Raw genomic sequence first — 19311 nt, forward strand, 5'->3', positions numbered from 1 at the left:
ACACACAAGTCGTTCAACTTCTCCGTTCGACTGAGGATGAACCAGAGCACTCATAAGGTGAGTGATACCATTGGCTGTACAAAACTGTTCAAAGTCCTGAGCCGTAAACTGTGGTCCGGCACTTCAGGCAAACCTTCCAAGCATATGACAAATCCTGAATGGCACTACACGGTATAGTTGAGTTAATGGGCACTTCAAATAATGGCATCCGTCCATCCTTGAGGGATGATGGTGTAACATGCTTGGCTCAGAGTCTGCAGCGTCTGCTGTGGCTAAAAAGTCCCACTCGAGAGTGGCAGTCAATACTGGAGTTTGGACACGTGAAATTTGAGGGACTTGGAACAGAAGCCGCTCTGTCTCTTCGCTTTGTCCTCTTCCCGATTTGTTCCTGTGTGCGTTCGTCCTCTGAGAGCTTGACGCCGTTGCGCACAGTTACTCGCCACTTGACACGGTCATCTGCAGTGATTTCCCAGCGACTTGGATTGATTCTGGTCTCGGTCAGGTGTCTCTTGCAGACATCCTCGAAACGAAGATGCGGTCGTCCCACTGGCCTCACACCCTCCTGAAGTTCTCTGTACAGCAGTTGTTTCGGTATCCGTTCAGGATCCATGCGCCTTCCATGTCCCAACCATCTTAGACGTCGATGACTCAGGAGTGCAAAGATGCTGGTTGTGCTTGCACGATGAAAGACTTCGGTGTTGGGTACTCTATCTCTCCAAGAGATCTGAAGGATCTTCCGGAGACAGCGGAGATGGAAGCTGCTAAGTCGAGATTCATGCCTAGAAAGAGTTGTCCATGTCTCACAGCTATAGAGAAGGGTGCTTGTAACACAAGCGTTGTAGACTTTTAATTTAGTTTTTGTGGTAAGCAGTCCGTTATTCTATACTCTGTTTTTCAATTTAGCCACGACAGATGATGCCTTTGCGATTCTGTTAGTAATTTCAGTGTCCACGGACAAGTTGCTACATGTTGTGGATCCCAAGTAGGTAAAGTCATCAACTACCTGGAGAGGATTGCCATCAGTGCTGATGGATCGAAAGGTTGGTAGTGCTCTGCGCCATGATCTTAGTCTTTTGAAGGCTGATGAGCACTGCAAATAAATATTTGCTAAAAGAGCCTCCAACAATAAGCCAAAGAGTATTCCAAAAGGGACCAGTGAAGACGTCGTGACGTCATCGCAGCCCTCTCCGTTTTTCGTAGGACCGACTGAGGAGGAGAGTGGGCGCCTTTCCGGTGGTTTCCCGACCGACGTTCCCCTCAGAGCGCAGGACGGATGTGGAGGCGCGGCGCCGGCACCAGTTGCGGCCCCCGGCTCCTCACGCAACCCGATTTTCTGCCTGTCCCCCCACCCCCTCCGCCCCCCTCCCCATTGTCGTAAAATAGCTTCCTACACGACAACGGTGAGTGAGGCATTTTTGTGTGTGTGTGTGTGGGGGGGGGGGGAGGAGTGTGCAGTCTTAAAGCACTGGTTGCACACCGACCAGCGCAGTACCACGAAACGGCATCAAGAAGGCCCCACACCTCTAGACCAGGGCTTCACAACATACGTGCTCGCGGAGCAAGCTGTGAGCAGCAAGGCGCGAGCAGGGAGCAGCGCGAGCACGCTACCCCCACTACCGTACCAGAGCGGAGAGTGGGGAGAGTCACATGGGGCAGACAACAGCTGCCGCCAGTCAATGTAAATCCGCGGCCACCTGCAGGGATATCACTCACGAATTATTACTGCGACAAATGAAACAAATAAGGGAGAATGTACACGTGCCTCATAATTTTATTAGCTTAGTGTATGCCTCTACCATCTGTAGACACTGAAACTAAAGAATTCCACGACAATCCTATATTTTCAACACTTTCTTCAACACTACTTAAAATATCACCTCCGGTTGTAGCGTTCTTCATGGCTACTTCATCGAGGAGCTCCTCCCTCACCTGAAGATCTCTATTAACACCTCTAATAAATATGGCAAGCTGCGCTGTTCCAGTGATATCAACACTTTCGTCCAGATCTAGAGAATACGCCATAAAATCTTTACAGATATTTGCAAACTGGCTCTGGACGTCGTGTGCCATGTCCTGTATGCGACGCATTATGGTCATGTTACATAATGGCACAATCAGAAACTGTTCAACTTGAGATGGACACAAATGTTCCGCTGCAGCTACCAAACATTCTTTTATTAAATCGCCATCAGTAAAGGGGCGCAGGGATTTTGCTAAAAGCAAAGCAATTTTGTAACCCACTCTGAGAGCTGCCTCAGTTGATTTTTCTTCGTCGTCCAGATCTTCTTCGGATAGCTTCCTTTTAAGTTTAATAACTTCCTGTGCACGATCTGGTCAATCACATTTTCCACGTCCGTAGTCTTTCGCGTGGTACGACATATAATGTCGCTGCAAATTAAATTTCGTAAAAGAATTCAGCGTTTTGTGACATACTAATCATTTTCCAACACCATCTTTTTCAGTAAACAGATACAATTCCTCCCAATGGGGGTTGAACTGCGAAAGCATGGTTGGGGTTACACAACGGCGACTTCACATGATTCTTAACCAGCGAAGTGACTGTTAAGAGCTGATCGTAGTACTTTAAACGTTACACAGTCGGCGCGAATTCAATAGGCACGCTGCGGCCCTATTCAAACGTGCGCGCGCATTTCCCCTCCCTCCCCTCCCACCCCACTCCGCGACCTTGCAGCTGCTCGCGAGCAGGTGCCTGAGCAGACGCGAGTACTCGTGCTCAAAACCGGCCAGTTGTTAAGCCCTGCTCTAGGAAGACAGAGTCGGCGCCCCCTGTCAACGCTGATTTAACCAGCTCACCATCGCTGCTAGAACATCAACGCTGAGTAACAGGAAGACGTTACTTAGCCTGCTTTATGCGGGTAGTAATAGAGAGTAAAGTATTTGCATGTAGGAGCCCCAGAAAGGGTAGGAATCAAGTTATCTTTCTTCCCTTAATGGAAATAGAGTTTTCGATTAATTAGAAAGTGTTTTGTACAGATGATTTTGGATTCATGCCACAGGCCATCGCAACTTCTCGCCTTCTTTGTTTCAAAAATGGCTCTGAGCACTATGGGACTTAACAGCTATGGTCATCAGTCCCCTAGAACTTAGAACTACTTAAACCTAACTAACCTAAGGACATCACACAACACCCAGCCATCACGAGGCAGAGAAAATCCCTGACCCCGCCGGGAATCGAACCCGGGAACCCGGGTGTGGGAAGCGAGAACGCTACCGCACGACCACGAGATGCGGGCCTTCTTTCTTTGTGTCGGTGCTGACTCCCACAGTAGCCGACAAAACTGGCTTGCGGTACGCTGAGTGCTTGATTTTCGTTGTACCAAGGCAGCTAAAAATAGCAGCTTCCCCTCTTTCTCTGTCACGATGGTCAGCTGGATGTTGGGTACATGCTGCTAATATGTTTACGGTGTAATGCACACGTGCATTCCATTCACGTGTTTATGCTAATTACTAAGCACATTTATGAACCTTCGCGAGATCTAAACGCTCGGGAATGCTCTGTAGCAGCCAGGATACATGTCCATGTGACAATTATGCGTCAGCAAGGAGCATTAACGATAACATCATAAGAGGCAATGTTGTGCAACCTGAGTAGGGACAAGATCCGACTATTCGCGAGTAGGATTTTACAAACTGAGAAAGTGTTCCGAGACGAACTTCCGTCACACTGTCCGCAAATGTGACGTCATATCCGGCTGGCAAAAGCGATCTGAACCCCCATTGGCTGAGAGTTTTGATATCTATATGCGTAGGAGACGAATGTCAATATTGGCTGAGGGGGAAAGGTGGGGTCTCTCTTGTGCGTCATGAAGACGGTGAGAAGTTAGTAGCAAGGCGCCACTCAAAACGCACGGACCAGTAACCGGAGGCGGCTCCAAAAGGACGGAGGCGAGTAGGCAGTGGCAGTAGCAGAAAGCACCACTGACCGCAAATATGGAAGTGATAAACAAGAGTTAAAGTGAACGGTATCAATTATCAGTGAACGCCACGTGTCATGGACAGTATCTATAACGAGTATTGAAAGTGATAACAGTATTGAAAGTGGTAACAGTGTTGGAAAGTGATGAGTGTAACGGCGCAGCCAAGAGCTGCCATAATGGAATGTCGGTGACGAGTGTCTTAAAGTCTTCTTCATTAAAACGATTACATTACAAAACGTTGTTAACCTTTAACAACTGGCATCCCGATACACCCAATTTCAGCAGGAGCATAAACCTACATTGAACCTGGCGCGCCGGCCGCTGTGGCCGAGCGGTTCTAGGCGCTTCAGTCGGGCACAGCGCGACCGCTACGGTCGCAGGTTCGAATCCTGCCTCGGGCATGGATGTGTGTGATGTCCTTAGGTTAGTCAGGTTTAAGTAGTTCTAAGTTCAAGGGGACTGATGACCTCAGATGTTAAGTCCCGTAGTGCTCAGAGCCATTTGAACCAATTTTGAACCTGGCGCCTCAGCGCTACTACTGCGACGAGGGACAAATGGTTCAAATGGCTCTGAGCACTACGGGACCTAACATCTGAGGTCCCCTAGAACTTAGAACTACTTCAACCTAACTAGCCTAAGGACATCACACACATCCCTGCCAAAGACAGGATTCGAACCTGCGACCGTAGCGGTCGCCCGGCTCCAGACTGTAGCGCCTGGAACCGCTCGGTCACTCCGGCCGGCGACGAGAGACAACCGAAGCAGCAAGACATCAGGTTAGCAATAAAGAAACCAGAGAAGGAAGGCAGAGTCGCTTCCTTCTCGCTACAATGCCACACATAAGAAGGAGAGCACTGTAATGCCATTGCTCAAGAGTTCCTACGCCGTGTGGTCAGACCATAAACGTTTGATCAATGCAACGTAAAATGAAGATGGACGAAGGGGAGCCAAATATAATGCACGTTCTGCAAATACACTCGCACACTTGGCAGAAACTGTTTGTTACTAGGACTAGGACCAGTTGGATTCCGACATTAATCGTCTGAAGTATGCGTTCCGAAAGAACGGCTATGGGACACGTGACATGAAGTCAGCATTCTCCAAGAAAAGGAAACGTGAAAATGTTGAACGTTCACGTGATCAGCCTCCAATTCCGTTTCTTCCCTTCTGCGACACTACATGCAGCAAAATAGACAGAGTCCTGGAAAGACAAGGTATCAGATCTATTTTGCGAACTCCAAATAATCTAAAGGAGAAGTACGACCGCTTAAGGACAGTCTCGGCCTCAGTATCCCTGGGATTTACAACGTTCCTTGTGAGTGCGATAGCAGTTACATCGGTCAGCCCATCCGTACCGTTTCTGATCACCGTGCAGAACATCAACGAGATACTAGAAATCGAGAACTGGAGAAACTTGTCCTTTTTGAGCACAGCTTCACAAACAAATGTTTTGTCCCATGCTCCTAGATACTGCGATTCTGTAATTAAAGAAGCCATAGAAATAAGAATGGATGGGAAAATCTTCAACTGTGACAGTGGATACTATCTTAGCGCTACATGCAAGCGACCACTCGATGCAGAGAAGAGTCAGGGATATTCGTTGCAATGCTTACGCTACGACGTAAGAGGTGGTGCCAGCAGCGCATACTATCTGCGACAGCGGGACGTAATTACCGACCAATCAGAAGCCGTATTTGGGCTATATAAGGCCACCACAGCAGACAGTTGCTCCACACAAAGGCGATGGAGGTAATCGTCGAAAGCTCGAGGTTGTGCCCTGAACTGACGCGGCAGGAAGTGCGAGATTCTTTTACAGTGTCATCTTGTAATCCACTCCCTGTCGGTTTGGATCTTTTTACGATCACTGTTCTTATGCCGTTTTACGTGGTCACGAATGCTACACCATTCCTTGTAGACACGTTGGACAATCCCCATTGATACAAAAACGAGTCGGGCAACTTTTTCAGGATATGATTACGTGTAAAGACGATAGATCCTTTCTGCCGATCTGTCACGTCTCCATGTCGACTCTCCATTTTACCGTCGTAGCGCAGAAATGGGAGAAAGCACTCAGAATCTTATCTGAATACTATCAAAATAAATCCCTTAAACCGAGTCCTTCGAAGATTCAAGTAAGCGCTTTCACTTTCCACGTTCTCGGCAAGCAAAGGCAAAATTCAATGTTTTCTGGATTAATACTACTTTGAACGCCACATATAAACTAGCCTACCTCACAAGAAACCCCTTGATTGCAAAGTCGCAAGTTCAGTCTTCAGTATGGGTCGTTTGAAAGTGCCGTGTTAACAATTATGCAAGTAAAAATATTAGAGGCTAATGACCCTCCACGGGCATTAGGAGGGCGACAGAAAATTAATGTCCGGGAGGCGCAGAGGTCAACCTTCTGTCGCATGTGTGTATCACATGGACAACATCGACATTCAAGAAATGTTCAAAATAAACCATTAACTTGAACATCGAATGAAAAATGGGGCCCTCCAGTGATCACAAGGTTTCGCACCAACAAGAGCGAAGGCGAACAACTTGGGAGTTACAGACAGTGCAGGACGTTCAGGTAGGTACCCAATCTTAAAGAATGCATACAGAATCATTGGTCTAAGGGGTGATGGGAACTGATCCATATGTGAGGGCATGCAACCGAATGTGAAACAGTCTCCTGTGGAGCTTATCGTGAAATTGGCTATCCTTTAAGGCGTAGCTGCAGATAATGCCATAACATGTCTTATATGCACGAAAAGAGAAACATTCAGAGTCCGAATTTGCCCAGTTCTGAGACGCCTTGTCACGGTTCGTGCGGCTCCCCTCGTCGGAGTTTCTAGTCCTCCCTCGGGCTTGAGTGTGTGTCTCGTTCTTAGATTAAGTTATAGATTAAGAAGTGTGTAAGCTTAGGAACCGATGACCTCAGCAGTTTGGTCCCGGAAGATCTTACCACAAATTCCCAGATTGCAACATTGCAAACTCACACACTTCAGGAGGGATAGTTTGCTCTAATGGAGTGTAATATTTGTGCACAGACAAGGAATCAAGCAAAAGCAAGTTAATGGTCAAAAGCTGTACCCATATGATAGTTGTAGCTCTCTGAGCCTATTTTCCTACTCTCGCTTTCTGCAAAAAATTTTCGACACCTGTTTCAATATCACTTTCACTTGCTAAGTACATATCGTCATCATTGTACTCCTCATGTACATGGACCGCACAGTCGATCGTATACGACACCATACATTCCACTGACTAATCCTGCAGAACGCTAATATTTCAACCTTTATTCCTTTCTCATTCTGCGAAATTCCTTGGGTTCCTTTCGGACGAAATTCCAACTTCCGCAACTAGTGTTGTAGATTAGAACTGTAGCCTCATGCTGTGCTCACCACTGCATACGTCTAGTCCCGGTCTCCTGTTGTGGTGCACAATGATGAGCCGTCGCTGGCTCATGTTGTGCCTTGGATTAAACGTTGATTGCTATTCTGTGTTTAGTCTCCCACGGTTATCGCGACTATGCTGTTATCCTCTCTCTCTGCGAGTGGCAGCAGCTGTGTATTGATATTCGCACCTTGTACTATCTTTGGCCTGGCGCTTATAGTTTCCGGTTGTGCTGTGTGCGGGCAGCTAGTCGGTTGGCGTGGAGCAGCGAGGAAATATCCGCGGCGCGTGGCTTGGCCGAGGCCGCTGGCGGCGTCCACGCGCGGTCGGAGTGTGTGGGGCTGTTCCCATTGCTACGAGGTCCGTGGCTCACCGATCCTGGACACGAAAGTTGAGTTTTGACTTAATCTACCAGCAAGTCACGACTGTTCACATTGTGTCGTTTGGAATTCGTTGTCGGCTGTGTGTTTTCTAGTTGGCAAATTTTAGCCACTCTCCGGTGGAGATTAACTGTATTTGGTTATTTTGAACTGAAGTGCACCAGCGGAATCTTCTGCCTTGTGGCCGTTAACGTCCCGGTTACCTGCCATCGCCATTGACGTAAATTCAGGCAGTGTAGTTTCCTCATCGTATTGTCGCTGTCCACAACGGTGTGTAGTTTGACACCGCTGTGTATAATTGGTTGTGGGCCCCAATCCTTTCTACGTTGTTCCATTGAACTCCTTGTTGTGTGCTGGTTGGGTGGAGCGGAAGTTGTCTTGTCGGTGGGGCCGTTGACTGTCTGTCGGTTGGGTTGTCGTCGGATTGAGGATGGTTGGGCCGACTGCCTGTCTCATCTATACGAGCGTTAGTGTTTGAATTCTAGGCCGACCATCGGAAACTTCTGAGCGCCGTAAGGTGTACTGCCTTTTCTTATTTGTTCTTGTTGTTTGTATTTGTATGGCTTCTTGCCGATTTTTATATTAAGGTTGTTTTGCCCTTAAGGCGTAATATTGTTTCGGCCTTCAGCCTAATTTAAAGAACTGTTTTAAGGAAGGACCTTGGCTTTTTTTTTTAAATTAATTTTGTTGAGTCTTAAGTGATGGGCCTTCAGCCGATTTTTAAATTAAAGTTGTTTTGCTCTTAAGGTGTCAGATTCTTTGGGCCTTCAGCCTAATTAAAGTACTGTTTTAAGATAAGACCTTTTGCCTTTTAAAAATTTAATTTGGGTTTGAGTCTTAAGATATGGGCCTTCAGCCGATTTTTTTAAAATTAAGGTTGTTTTGCTCTTAAGATGTGAGATTGTTTAGACCTTCAGCCTAATTGAAAGAATTGATTAAGATAAGGGCTTCTGATTCTTTACAGGCGAATGGAAAAACTGGTAGAAGCTGACCTCGGGGAAGATCAGTTTGGATTCCGTAGAAATGTAAGAACACGTGAGGCAATACTGACCTTACTACTTATCTTAGAAGAAAGATTAAGGAAAGGCAAACCTACGTGTCTAGCATTTGCAGACTTAGAGAAAGCTTTTGACAATGTTGACTGGAATACTCTCTTTCAAATTCTGAAAGTTGCAGGGGTAAAATACAGGGAGCGAAAGGCTATTTACAATTTGTACAGAAACCAGATGGCAGTTATAAGAGTCGAGGGGTATGAAAGGGAAGTAGTGGTTGGGAAGGGAGTGAGAGAGGGTTGTAGCCAATCCGCGATGTTATTCAATCTGTATATTGAGCAAGCAATAAAGGAAACAAAAGAATAGTTCGGCATAGGTATTAAAATACATGGAGAAGAAATAAAAACATTGAGGTTCGCCGATGACATTGTATAATTCTGTCAGAGACAGCAAAGGACTTGGAAGAGCAGTTGAACGGAATGGACAGTGTCTTGAAAGGAGGATATAAGATGAACATCAACAAAAGCAAAACGAGGATAATGGAATGTGGTCGAATTAAGTCGGGTGATGCTGAGGGAATTAGATTAGGAAATGAGACACTTAAAGTAGTAAAGGATTTTGCTATTTGGGGAGCAAAATAACTGATAATGGTCGAAGTAGAGAGGATATAAAATGTAGACTGGCAATGGCAAGGAAAGTGTTTCTGAAGAAGAGAAATTTGTTAACATCGAGTATAGATTTAAGTGTCAGGAAGTCGTTTCTGAAAGTATTTGTATGGAGTGTAGCCATGTATGGAAGTGAAACATGGACAATAAATAGTTTGGACAAGAAGAGAATAGAAGCTTTCGAAATGTGGTGCTACAGAAGAATGTTGAAGATTAGGTGGGTAGATCACGTAACTAATGAGGAGGTATTGAATAGGATTGGGGAGAAGAGAAGTTTGTGGTACAACTTGACTAGAAGAAGGGATCGGTTGGTAGGACATGTCCTGAGGCATCAAGGGATCACCAATTTAGTATTGGAGGGCAGCGTGGAGGGTAAAAATCGTAGACGGAGACCGAGAGATGAATACACTAAGCAGATTCAGAAGGATGTAGGTTGCAGTAGGTAATGGGAGATGAAGAAGCTTGCACAGGATAGATTAGCATGGAGAGCTGCATCAAACCACTCTCTGGACTGAAGACCACAACAACAACAACAACAACAACAAGGCATTCTGCCATTTAAATTTCTGATTTTGGTTTGAGTTTTAAGTTATTGGCTTTCAGCGGATTTTTAAATTAAAGTGTCTTGCCCTTAAGGCATGAGATTGTACATCGTATTCATCCGGTTATTAAGTTCAAAAAATTAATGCTGTGTTTTTTTTTTTTGGCTCTTGTAATGTTTAGTCAAATAAATAAAGTAGTATGTTCGAGTGTAACTGACAGCCGCTTATTTTGGCCCCTTTCTACAATGTAGACTACCTGTAGTGTCCTGCGGGATAAGCAAGGCGTCTCAAATGTATGGGACGCCGAATGCCGTAAACATCATTGGCCTTTTGCGACCTCGCACTGAAGGATAGATCTCTTACATATAGACAATACTACGAAAAGATCCGTCAGTTGGTAATATTTTGTGGAAATTCATAAACAGCAACAAGGGAAGCAAAACCTACAATCCTGAGGACCACCGCACAAGGCAAGCGCTATGCTTCTCTACAGCAGAATACTCCAGCCCGGCATGGAATGGAGCAACCCACGCGACGAAAGTCGACATCTGCCTTAATCGAGCAAGTCGAATAACAGCAGGGCTTATGAAACTCCCTAGCAAAGCTTTACAGAGCGGCTGATGTTGCGTGTCCCAGATCCCAAATAACTTCTCACGAATTCACGGAGAGACTCAGACAAACCACCTGTGATGGCACTGAGTGAGAGCCTGGACGACCTGGATCCCGTCAAAGGTTCTTAAACACGGCCATTGAAGATCCACCATCTGACTATCCGCAAGCTCAGATTGTGCCTCGTGGCTCCACAACAAAGTGGGAAAGATGGGAGACCCTGGATCGCATAATAATAGGGGTGGACCCAGTGAAAACATACATTATCAGGTGTGGCCTTGGTGACATTGATGATGACATGTGCGACTGTGATGCTGTACAGGACGTGGAATATCTCCTAGCCTGTCCAAGCTGTCCTTACAGGTGCAACCTCGACTGTTTGTTGCTGGACAATAAAGAACTTCTAGACATGGCCCAGTACTGGGCTGAAAGACTACGATTGGTCTCCGCACACTAAAAAGTAAAGTAAGTTCTGTCGTGACCTATGCCGGCAGTGGAGGGGGACATGACCGCTTGGTACCGGTTGTACACGACCCAAAGAGCTCCGAAGCGAACAGTGTGCTCTTTTAATGGGGTCACTAATATTATGTCCGATGGATTTTTAACTTGAAGGGCGCGCCATTGGTCCAGATGAAATGGTGAAATACTTTATGGCATATTGTGTACTTTAATTTTGTTTGTCACATACTCCGTTTATCGGAAGTACGTTAACTTACCATAATGTAAAAACAATTTAATATGCTGAACTTCCCATTTCGTTAAGCGTTGCATTGTTTGCTTGTAATTATACTGGGTTGGTACGTAAGTTAGAAGCGTTTTTGTTTTGCATGTTGATATTCCGGTTGTTACTGGTTTATTTATCGATTGTCATATCTATTTGTAACTCACTGTTGCTATGTGAGTTTGCATATTTTCGTTTTGTCATTTGGATATAGTGAGTGGAGCTGTGGACGTTAGGAAATGGAATAACGGCTACTGTACCGTGCGACTGATCAATGGAACACGCAACCAACTAACTAACTAACTCACTAACTAACTGAATGCCAATTGGGGAAATCGGAACATTTTCGACATTTTCTTCTGTTTCAGTTCAGTAGAGGGGTGGCTGTAGCGGAGGCAGCCAGAAACATTTGAACCGTGTGTGAAGATGATGCTACTGGGCAGAGCACGGCTAGAAAATTGTTTTCTCGTTTTAAGGAGGCTCGTTTTGATATTATTGACTCCTAGTTCGGGAAGAATTTCTGGGCTTGATCGTTTAAACGCATTAATTGACAATGATACATGTCAGTGCACTCGATAACTGGCAGACGTGATGATCTGTGATCATTCCACCACAGTGTGACATTTGCAGGCAACGAGAAGGTTCAAAAAATGGTCAAAGCTAAAATCACAAAGAATCAGCGGCGGCTATATGTGCATCCCCGTTTGCACGTCTTAAATTAGCTTGTGATTAACGCCGACCTTTACAATGCTGTATCGTTATTGGCGACGAGACATGGTGTCTTTATGATAACATAAGGTGAAGCCCAAAAAAAAGCAGAAAGACCTCGTACACAGAGCTGCACGCGTCCACAAAAGGCAATGTAATGCACCTGGAGAAACAGAGGTGGTGTGGTGTACTACGAATTCCTTCCATGAGGTGAAACCATCCCTGCTGACTCTTATTGTCAACAACAGAGGCGTCTTGCAGACGCAGTCCAACAACAACGACCATGAAGACTGCTTGAAGAGATGCTACTCCACAGTAACGCCCGCCTGACAAGATAGGGATTATTTCGCACCCACCTTATTCACCTGAACGTGCCAGTCAGATTTTCACCTTTTGCGCTCTCTATCGTACAACCTCCAAGGAACGTCCTTTCCGGGACGAAAATGTGCTCGAAAGATAGCTCGACGAGTTCTTATTTCAAAACTATGTGATTTCTACAGTCGCGAAATCGGAAAGTTGCCCCAGAGTTGGCAGACTGTTGTAAATAGTGAAGGAGAATATTTTACTGATGACTGAAGTGTCTGTCATGTATATCTGTTGTGTTCGTTAAACATATGCACGTACTTCTGCTCCAACCCAATCTTTAAGAGAGATGTTGATATATTCACTGCTTTTATACTGAACATGATTTAAGCGCTACGTGATACAAAAACGGGAGAAACACCACGAGGTTAAGATACCAATGGATTGAGTGTCCTGTAACAACCTTCATAATCACGATCACGAAATAAAATTTGGTGAAACAAGCGTGCTAGCGAGGACGTCGCATTATTATACACGTATGTATAGAGAGGCAATTGAAATCCACAAACATCAATACAATTTTAATCGTAAAGAAGAAGGATTAAAATTGGATAAGATATGGCGGTCGACGTTGCATCAATCACGTGACAATCGATTGCCTGCAATCGAGAGAACAGACGATAGCCAGAGATAGCTGCACATCGACGCCACGTGACGTGCGGTGGCGCCCTCTACGATATCCATATAAGCGGCGGCCCCAGCTCCTAGCAGCCAGTCGTTGACTCACCTCCGAAGATGTTCTCCGTAGTTGAGAACGAAACGTCAGGGAGAAGAAGTTTTACAGATCGACCACGGCAACTTAGCCCGGAAGTGTTTATTGATGAAGACGCCGGCCGTGAAAGCCTACATTGAATGAACCTTCATAATGGTTTGTGACATCTGTTAATGTAAGCCGGTCGCTGTGGCCGAGCGGTTGTAAGCGCTTCATTCCGGAACCGCGCGACCGCTACGGTCACAGGTTCGAATCCTGCCTCGGGCATGGATGTGTGCGATGTCCTTAGGTTAGTTAGGTTTTAGTAGTTCTATGTCTAGGGGACTGATGGCCTCAGATGTTTAGTCCCATAGTGCTCAGAACCATTTGAACCATTTTGTTAATGTAGACTCAGGCATACGTGTACACTGGTGTCCAAAATTAAAGCAACAAACCACTGTTTTCCATTCCCTCGTCTAATTCACGATATGATCATACAAACTGTCAGCCAGAGGTCCGTAGGATCGTGCTCTACACGGAAGATGGTATTTCCGTCAACGGACAACCATGCCAGGGCAGCTAAGAAAGAGGTAGTGTTTTCCGGGTAGTCCCGCACCCACAATCACAGTGTACACAGTCACAAAGGGTGCAGTATGGAGCCGACAAGATGCTTACCAGATTCTCTGCGGTGGAGGGCTATAGAAAGAAAGGAACCAGGACTGTCGCAAATTGATTTGGCCCGATGACTTAATGTGAATCGTTCTGTTGTTTCTCGGATATGGCGACGGTTTATAGGGACCGAAACTGTGTTCCGAAGACCAGGGCAGGACCGACCACATGTGACTTCAGAAGATAGGACCATTATTTGGCTGCAAGGACACATTACCGCCTTAGTACTGCACGGCAAATGGCACGTGAGCTCGCAGCGCCCACTAGACGTGTTGTACCGAGGCAAACGGTGTGCAGAAGGCTTCGGCAGAATGGCCTTTATATTGTCAGAGACATGCTGTATGTCTACCTCTGATGCGACTTCACAGAGGGGAACGTCTAGAGTGGAGTCATCAACATGCCATCTGGACGGTCGAACAGTGGGCCAATGTTGTTTTCACAGATGGGTCACGATTTGGTTTGCTGAGTGATTCTCGATGGATTTGCAGCTAGAGCCAACGTGGAACACGATTTCGGGACCCAAACACTGTGGAAAGATCGAGGAAGATCCCTAATGGATGGTGGTAATGTTTACCACTCGAACCCCTCTTCATGACATTGTACCGATGAATCAGCAAGGTTTAACTGCTGTCATGTGTCCTGACGAGACTTTGGGACCTCATCTGTGGTTGTTACGTGGTGCTGTGGGCGCAGACGTCGTAAATGGCTCAAATGGCTCTGAGCACTATGGGACTCAACTGCTGAGGTCATTAGTCCCCTAGAACTTAGAACTAGTTAAACCTAACTAACCTAAGGACATCACAAACATCCATGCCCGAGGCAGGATTCGAACCTGCGACCGTAGCGGTCTCGCGGTTCCAGACTGCAGCGCCTTTAACCGCACGGCCACTTCGGCCGGCGCAGACGTCGTACTGATGGACGATAATGCTCGACGTCATAGAACCCAGTACGTTGTCCTCGATGGTGAGTGTTCATCGGAGGCGAGGGTATCATCTGGAGTGCCCCAGGGAAGTGTGGTAGGTGCGCTGTTGTTTTCTATCTACATAAATGATCTTTTGGATAGGGTTAATAGCAATGTGCGGCTGTTTGCTGATCATGCTGTGGTGTACGGGAAGGTGTCGTCGATGAGTGACTGTAGGAGGATACAAGATGACTTGGACAGGATTTGTGATTGGTGTAAAGAATGGCAGCTAACTCTAAATATAGATAAATGTAAATTAATGCAGATGAATAGGAAAAAGAATCCCGTAATGTTTGAATACTCCATTAGTAGTGTAGCGCTTGACACAGTCACGTCGATTAAATATTTGGGCGTAACATTGCAGAGCGATATGAAGTGCGACAAGCATGTAATGGCAGTTGTGGGGAAGGCGGATAGTCGTCTTCGGTTCATTGGTAGAATTTTGGGAAGATGTGGTTCATCTGTAAAGGAGACCGCTTATAAAACACTAATACGACCTATTCTTGAGTACTGCTCGAGCCTTTGGGATCGCTATCAGGTCGGATTGAGGGAGGACATAGAAGCAATTCAGAGGCGGGCTGCCAGATTTGTTACTGGTAGGTTTGATCATCACGCGAGTGTTACGGAAATGCTTCAGGAACTCGGGTGGGAGTCTCTGGAGGAAAGGAGGCGTTCTTTTCGTGAATCGCTGCTGAGGAAATTCAGAGAACCAGCATTTGAGACTGACTCCAGTACAATTTTACTACCGCCAACTTATATTTCGCGGAAAGACCACAAAGATAAGAGAGATTAGAGCTCGTACAGAGGTATATAGGCGGTCATTTTTCCCTCGTTCTGTTTGGGAGTGGAACAGGGAGAGAAGATGCTAGTTGTGGTACGAGGTACCCTCCGCCACGCACCGTATGGTGGATTGCGGAGTATGTATGTAGATGTAGATGTAGCACGGATGGTTGATGTTTTCTTCGAAACGGAAGATATTGCACGCATGGCGTGGTCTGCTCGCTCTCCCGATTGCAGTCCCCTGGAGCATGTCTGGGATGCACTAGGGAGACGGCTTGCATCACGTCAGCAACCACCAACCACTCTCCAAGACTGGAAGCAGCACTGCAGGAAGAGTGGGCGTTGCTGCCTCAATATAATGATGACATCAATCACAGCATGCCCCGTCGTTGTCAGGCATTTGTTGCTGCCAGAGGTGGTCACACCCCATACTGAGCACATTATGCAGTTGTTGGAATGTGTGTGCAAACCCGTTAAACTGGGAAAAACGAAGAACGTTTTTGTTTAGCGTTATGCATGTTGCAGTCGTTTGCATTCTGCATTCTTTACATTGTTTACACTTTAATGCCATCTGTTTACACTGTTTTGTGGCAAAATAAATGCAGCCTTGCAAAATTTCCTTTTGTTGCTTTAATTTTGGACACCAGTGTATACGTGATTCAGAGGAAAACCACGAAGATGGACTCATTGCTACATGTACCCCTTGCAGATGGCAACGACGCTTGTGCTATCTTTAGGACGCTCAAGATATGGTAGTGAAACTCCACCCAGCCTGGTTATAATAGTCTCGTAGCTTTGCCATCGATAGACGAAGACGCGTTAGTAGCAGGGACTGTGGACATCGCAGGTGTAGCAGCTCCACCACAAGCAGCGGTAACTTCGCCACGTGACCACTGGTAGCGTTAATCTTCGACACTGGACCACAGAGCAGAACGATGCCTGTTCTCTTCTGGCAGTCACCTCATGCTACGCTTTCTGTCTTCTCTCTGCTACTGCCTCTGGCCATTGGTTCACTCTGCTGGACTCTGACGATTTCGTCGTCTGTCCCTGCTGTCCTGCTGCAAGGTGTTGATTATATTAGCAGTGCTCGACTGCAGGTGGTAGACTCTGAAATACACTGACGGGGAAAAAATCTCAACACCAGTCGCATGGGAGTGTCACAAGTAGCGCCACTATGAGGACGCAATCCACGTTTTCTTTAAATACACGCTATAACGACCGTGAGCGATAGTTACCTCTGAGATTGGTCATGGTGAGTTGATGTTACTTAAAAATGCCTTTAACGCTACAAAGACGCCATTATCAACACATCATTAATTTTGAACGAGGTCGTGTAACAGGGCTGCGAGAGGCTGGATGTTCCTTCTGCGATGCTGCAGAATGACTTGGCAGAAATGTGGCATTGCCGAGAGGGAAGAGCATCGTGTTCGGTGTATGGCTCTGGCGCATCGTACTGCATCTGCTGCAGCTATTTGAGCAGCAGTTGTTACCTCAGTTACCTCGGTTACTTCAAGGACAGCTCCGAGCACATTCCACTGACACTCTAGCTCATTGGTGGGCAGGGTGGAGATCTGTTGTGTTTTCTGCCAGTGACAGCCGTGTGTTGGTTAGTGACAGTCCAGTTGAGGACCTGCACCCTACCTATCTGCGTTCTACACACACTGGACCTACACCTGCAGCAATGGCCTGGGGTGTGATATCGTATGACAGCAGGAGCACTCTCGTGGCTATGCCAATCACATGGACTGCAAATATGTACGTCAAACAGGTGATTAAAGCTGTTGCGCTGCCATTCATAAACAGCATTCCAGGACGTGTTTTCCAACACGATAACGCTCGCCGACATACCAACATGCTCTACAGAGTGTCAACATGTTGGCCTGGCCTGTTCGATCACCAGATCTATCTACAATCGAGCAAATATGGGACATCTCGGACAAAAACTCCAGCCTCATGCACAAACAGCATTAACCGTCCATGTACTGACCGACCAAGTGCAATAGACATGTAACTGCAACCCAAAAACTGACACCTGGCACCTGTGCAACACAATGCATGCACGTTTTCATCTTTGCATTCAACGTTGTGGCGGTTACACTGGTTATTAATCTACCAGCATTTCAGATTTGCAAATGGCTTATGCCGCGCTTACATTAACCTGTGATCTTGCACTCTTAATCACGTAAATACGTTACGTAGACAAATTTCATTACTATGGTACTGCCAGGTACTCCATATCAGCGACCTCAGTAGTCATCCTGAGAGAGCAGAATGGGGCGGAACTCACGGACTTCGAATGTGTTTAGGTGAGTGGGTGTCACTCGTGTCATACCCCTGTACGCGAGATTTCCACTCTCGTAAACCTCCCTAGGTCCACTGTTTCTGATGTGATGGTGAAGTGGAAACGCGAAGGGACACGTATAGCACAAAAGCGTACAGGTCGACCTCGTCTGTTGTCTGACAGACACCGCCGACAGCTGAAGAGGGTCGTAATTCCTAACAGGCAGACATCTATCCAGACCATCACACAGGAATTCCAAACTGCATCAGGATCCACTGCAAGTAATGTGACACTTAGGCGGGAGGTGAGAAAACTTGATTTCACGGTAGAGCGGCTGCTCATAAACCATGCATCACGCTAGTAAATGCCAAATGATGCCTCGCTTCGTGTAAGAAGCGTAAACATTGGACGATTAAACGGTCGAAAAACGCTGTGTGGTGTGACGAATCACGGTACACAATGTGGCGATACGATGGCAGGTATGGCGAATGTCATCTGCCGGCGTGTGTAGTGCCAACAGTAAAATTCGATGGCGGTGGTGTTATGGTGTGGTCGTGTGTTTCCTGGAGGGGGCTTCCACCCCTTGTTGTTTTGCGTGGCACTATCACAGCACAGGCCTACATTAATGTTTTAAGCACCTACTTGCTTCCCACTGTTGAAGAGCAATTCGGTGATGGCGATTGCATCTTTCAAGACGATCGAGCACCTGTTCACAATGCACGGCGTGTGGCGGAGTGGTTACACGACAATAACATCCCTGTAATGGAGTGTCCTGCACAGAGTCCTGACCTGAATCCTATAGAACACCTTTCGAATGTTTTGGATCGCCGACTTCGTGCCAGGCCTCACCGACCCCCATCGATACCTCTCCTCAGTGCAGCACTCCGTGAAGAATGGGCTGTCATTCTCACAGATTGCTTACCCATTGACTGCCAATTAAATGTGAACAAAATCTATCAGCATTTCCAGATTTATACAGTAAGGGTTGAATCTCTCAAGACTTTCTCTTAGTTTACTGAAATTGAATGCAAAACTGTACTCGGGCACAATAAGACAAGATGACTTTCTCTGCTACCAGTAATCGAAAGGATTATAGAGGTATTTCCTGTTTAAAAAATCCTGTCCATTTCCCTTTATTAGTGTTCTGTTATACGTAAACAATTCTGTGAAAATCCTCTGTCTATTGTCCTTTTACACTTTTGTTAGCCAGCTAAAACCTTTCTCCGCAACTAGATGTACAGAGAAACATGAAATCACAGTAGTGGAAGTGTATTAAGAAGTAAACAAATTATTAGGCGAAAATACAGTGTAGAAAGCCTGAAAGATCTATCACATCTTTCATACATGTGCTGATAAGACAATTAGAAGAAGAGTATGAAATTACTGTTGAAGAATTTCATAGTTATGCTGACTTCTTCTATGACTCTTGCACTGAACGTATTAATGAATGGTTTTTATCATTTCTCACGCCTTTTAAAGCATTTGAATGGGTGATCATTGAAAAGGAGCTACTACAGTGGAAGGATATTCAGGACTGCTGCAGTTTTGTTACAAGTATTGCATCAAATTTTTCTTCTGACAAAGATGAACACCTGGATGAATTTTCACTTGTTCAGAATTTAATAAAAAGTGG

The sequence above is a fragment of the Schistocerca nitens genome, chromosome 6 (assembly GCF_023898315.1).
Source record: "Schistocerca nitens isolate TAMUIC-IGC-003100 chromosome 6, iqSchNite1.1, whole genome shotgun sequence".
Taxonomy (NCBI): domain Eukaryota; kingdom Metazoa; phylum Arthropoda; class Insecta; order Orthoptera; family Acrididae; genus Schistocerca; species Schistocerca nitens.